This window comes from Drosophila kikkawai, unplaced genomic scaffold, assembly GCF_030179895.1.
Source record: "Drosophila kikkawai strain 14028-0561.14 unplaced genomic scaffold, DkikHiC1v2 scaffold_18, whole genome shotgun sequence".
In the NCBI taxonomy this organism is placed as follows: Eukaryota; Metazoa; Arthropoda; class Insecta; order Diptera; family Drosophilidae; genus Drosophila; species Drosophila kikkawai.
The window spans coordinates 78249-82548 of record NW_027222515.1 but is presented as its reverse complement, the minus strand read 5'-3'; the positions used below and the strand labels follow the sequence as shown (position 1 = coordinate 82548).

General features: G+C 43.3%; 1 long non-coding RNA gene across 1 annotated transcript; it reads right to left on the bottom strand.

The window, feature by feature from the left end:
* Positions 1 to 2464: 2464 nt before the first annotated feature.
* Positions 2465 to 3647, bottom strand: LOC138929385 (uncharacterized). The gene is made up of 2 exons (XR_011445764.1): positions 3239 to 3647; positions 2465 to 3179 (listed from the first exon to the last, which is right to left on the bottom strand). It is a non-coding gene; the product is annotated as an uncharacterized lncRNA (long non-coding RNA).
* Between the last annotated feature and the right edge of the window lie 653 nt (positions 3648 to 4300).

Sequence of the window (4300 nt, the reverse complement as noted above, 5' to 3'; positions counted from 1 at the left end):
GAACACTTTCGAGCTGTGTCTAATTACCTGCAGGAAGCAAAAAAGAGCTTTTACACCTACCAACTAAAAAGCAGCAAGGGGTTGCAAGTAGTGCTGAAAGGAATTGAACCAGATGTCGCCCCCTCCGAGATACTAGAAGCCCTGAAAGGCAAGGGTTTCTTTGCCAAGAATGTTAGCAACATTATCAACAAAAACAAAAAGCCGCAACCTCTTTTCAAAGTCGAACTTGAGCCAGACAGTAAAGCCCTAAAGAAGAATGAAGTTCACCCGATCTACAAGTTGCAGTTCCTACTGCATCGAAGAATCACCGTGGAAGAACCTCACAAACGCAACGGTCCTGTGCAATGCACGAATTGCCAGGAGTATGGTCATACAAGGACATACTGCACCCTTCGGTCAGTCTGCGTAGTCTGTGGAGACTTCCACAACTCCGCACACTGCCCTGCGAACAAAGAAGACCCCAACACGAAAAAATGTGGAAACTGCGGAGGAAACCATACAGCTAACTACAGAGGCTGTGAGGTCTACAAGGAGCTGAAGAGTCGCATGCGAAGAGCGACAGCTACACGCCAACAAAATACACAAAATGTGTATTTTAATTCAAAAACTACTCCAGATGTATTTTTTGCCAAAGCAGCCAGATCTTGTTTTGGTCCGCTAAATGCCCCCACGGGCATCTCCTACGCCGAAGCTCTACGGACAGGTATGCAAAATCCACTCCCCTCAAACTTGTAGTGTACGTAGTTTTAAATATTTTTATTATGTGGCCTTTTTATAGAGGGTGGTAGTTACTATAAAAGAGGACCTTGTACTTCCTTCGCTAGGGATGCGCACTCTTGCTATGCTCGGGTCTAGCTCGCCGTAGGTCGGGGTTCTTTTAGCTAGGGATAGTACGACGCTACTACATTTAATTAGTGCGGCTTATTCAAAACAATAAATCATAATCAAGCTGAACTAGAGAAATAATATCGGAGACTGAATCTATAAATATACTACGGATGCACGCCGACTCGCGTTAAAGCTGAACTAAGGATTCTGATAGGTATTGGGAATTAAGGTGTTAATAATTCCATGAGTCTTTACCCTCCCTACCATGACAATGTTGCTTAAATTCCTCATTGTCCCTTAGCCGAGTTCAAATAACCCTACCACATAATAAAGTAAATGTCCGACACAAGTACTCGACAAACCATTATAATTATTTATTCAACATTCATATTCAATAAATTTCTATTTCATTTGTAATTCCATTTCTCCAAATTTATCTTCATTGATTCTAAATTTAATTTTAATTACAAATAACAAATCTTAATCTATCTTCTATTCTTTCCTATTTATTCCCTAACCCATAGTTTAATTCATAATATTTAATATTTAATAAGAAGTAGTAATAAGCATTTATATATCAATTAAAGAAAATTCAAATTATTATAGATCAAGAGCAAGATTTCAAACGACACTAGAGCGGCATTTTATAGAACTTTTATAATGGGTATTTGTTGTTCTTGTTGTTGTTTTATTTAGTACTCACGACCTTTTAATTATCCACTCCATGATCTGTGCGTAAAGTTGGGCCCAAGTTCACGTCGACATTGAAGAGCTGTTGGTCAAATTTATAGAACCTGTAGTAGCCAAGAGGCAGGTGCTCACTAGATACTGTGGGTTTTCCAGTGTACAATCGGATCGGTATTTGTGCACTTCTTGCTATGCTCGGTTCAAAGCTCGTCGGATATGGCGTGGGCCTTCCTCACCGATTATAAGTCACACCCTTTCACTACTGTAATAAAAGTTTAAGTGCACATTCTGTAAACTAAATGATTGGTCAACGGTTGAATTAATCGGACGTACGGACGGACCCTAAAGAGTAGGTATAAGAGAGGAACACTCGCGTTGTGGGTGGCTGAAGTGTCATCCGCCCCCACGTCTTTACCCTCCCTGCCGTGGTAAACTCTGATAATTTAAGTGTTACCCCTTAACTAAGTTCATCTTTTCGATCTTAGCTCATTCTGAAGTAATTCGACATCCACTTGCTGTATTAACATAGAACAAAGATATACGTTTTTACTCCATTATTATTTCGTTAAACTTCAGGATAATTCATAATTCTGTCTCTTATAATTATTAATCATTTTCTTAATTTATCTAATCCCTAGATATTTATCTCTACGTTAATTGAAATTCATATAAACAAACGCGTAAATGTGCTGCTCGCTTAGGATCCCGTTTAAGTTATACATACGATCGATATATATATAAATACAGAATAAATCAAATATGCGGCCTTGGTGCCAATTTCGATATACTGACTTACGCTCAGATCCTCCGCTGCTGGTTTGTTGGGCCCATCGAAGTTGCAGGTGCTGATGGCTGTTAGTTGGAAAGTTCAGAAACGATATTTAAATGGGACGCTCGCGTTCGCATTCACATATTACGCTAAACGGCAGAAAAGCAACAACAATATCAGTTACTTTCTATCTAATGTTACGCATTACTCTAAATTTAATCGATCTCAAAACTTTACGTCCTGGAATCATCCAGCGGGAGCGCGCTGCTCACCGCGACGCGCCTCCAACTTCTTCGACAGGTCACATGCCTGCCGCTCAAGCGAGCTCTCTATCCGGCTGCGCCTGCTCCTGCCAAGTCTCCGCTCAGCTACCTTCGCTGCACCTCCACTGTTCCTACTGGCTTATGCTCGAAAAGGTAATGCTTAGCCGCTGTCCATACAGCCGAATCGCCTCAGTTGGGGCTGCACGAGGCCGGTTACATTACTCCGAGAACTCAGACACAGGCCGCCTCTGGTCTGACTCTTGGAGATTTCTCGCTCCCGGTTTAGTGCGGTCGCACTCGGATCGCTATAGCTCCTTGGCAGCCGACGTGGCAAAGCAGAGGTTCCCAAAAAGTAGGGTTACGCGCACGTGCTGCGTTGGCCGCACGTCGACGTCTCTGCCGCCGTAGGGCCTCCGAAAAGTTAGGTTATGGCCGCTCGGTCGCACAGCGTTGGGCTGCACGTCGACGTCGCTGCCGCCGTAGGGCTTCCAAAGAGTAAGGTTATGGCCGCTCGGTTGCACCGCGCCGCCTTGTTCGCTGATCGCCAACTTTTGCCGCGTGTGGCTGCCACGCCGGCGATACGCCACGCTTAGCGAAGGACGTAAGAGCCGTCGCCTAGCGCCAAACTAGCCCTGCACAACAAAAGGGTTAACTACACTATAAACTCTGCCGTTCCGTAGTTAATATTTACCCGTTCTCACTCGTGCACAACACTTATTAAGTTTTGTCACTGGTCTCTTGCTGGCACTTTACTATTAATTCGATTGAAACTGTATAATCCACGTGCCGGAATTATTATAGTAAAAATGATCTACGATGCGTGTGCTTTGCTCTGGTTTTCAATTTCAAGTGAGCGAGCGTCACAAAATTTCTCTACACGCAGCGTGCCTTGCATAGCAAACGAGCCAAAAGCTACGGGACTTTTCCCAAATCCTCTCTCGCGCTCTCGATGCTCGCGAGCGAAGGACTGGAGGAAGGAAAAATAAGCAAAAAATCGTACGATTTCGCTGGCGCTGCGAATGCAGGTAGAAGAAAAACGGCATGTTCTGGAAGGCGCTACCCTACACTCTAGTCGCGGCATATGCGTTTCGATGGGTCGGTTCTATCATTTAAACTTACGATTATACTTATTTATATTTTCCTATTTGTTTTCCCTGCCCTTACCCTCTGACTCCTACACCACAGTTAACTCATCGAGAGTCCTACTCGAAGAGGGTTTAACTGAAAAAGGTCAGACAAGAATCGTTCTAGCTCTTTATGTCTTTCAGGTGATACACCCCTAAGGATTTCCCGACATCGTTTTCTAATTCATAGTAAATATGGCTAAGCTTCTTAGTAACTGTCGCTTTCATAAAGACTGGAGCCAGCTTACTGTTGAATTGTTTAGCCGCATTGCTTTGCGCAAAACTACGGGCATACACATTGTCACCGACTTTAAAACATGCTGAACGCGAGCGCAAATTATAAACTTTTGCATTGTTTTCATGCGTTTCCTTAATTTTCTTCTGTGCTTGATTACGTGCTAGCTGCATGACATCAGGCGTTTTCAACAAAGTATCATCCTGTAACGACTTAATGTTTCTTAGTAATTCATAGTCCTTTCCGTTCATGATCATATTCTGTACTTCGGCAAACACAAGATTCTCCTTAGCTGGTGAGATGGGCCAATGCCTCTGTTTTACCGGCTTCGCTTGACCAACGTCTATGGAATGTTCAATTAGTTGAGTTCGACCTAATCCTTCTGACTCGTAGG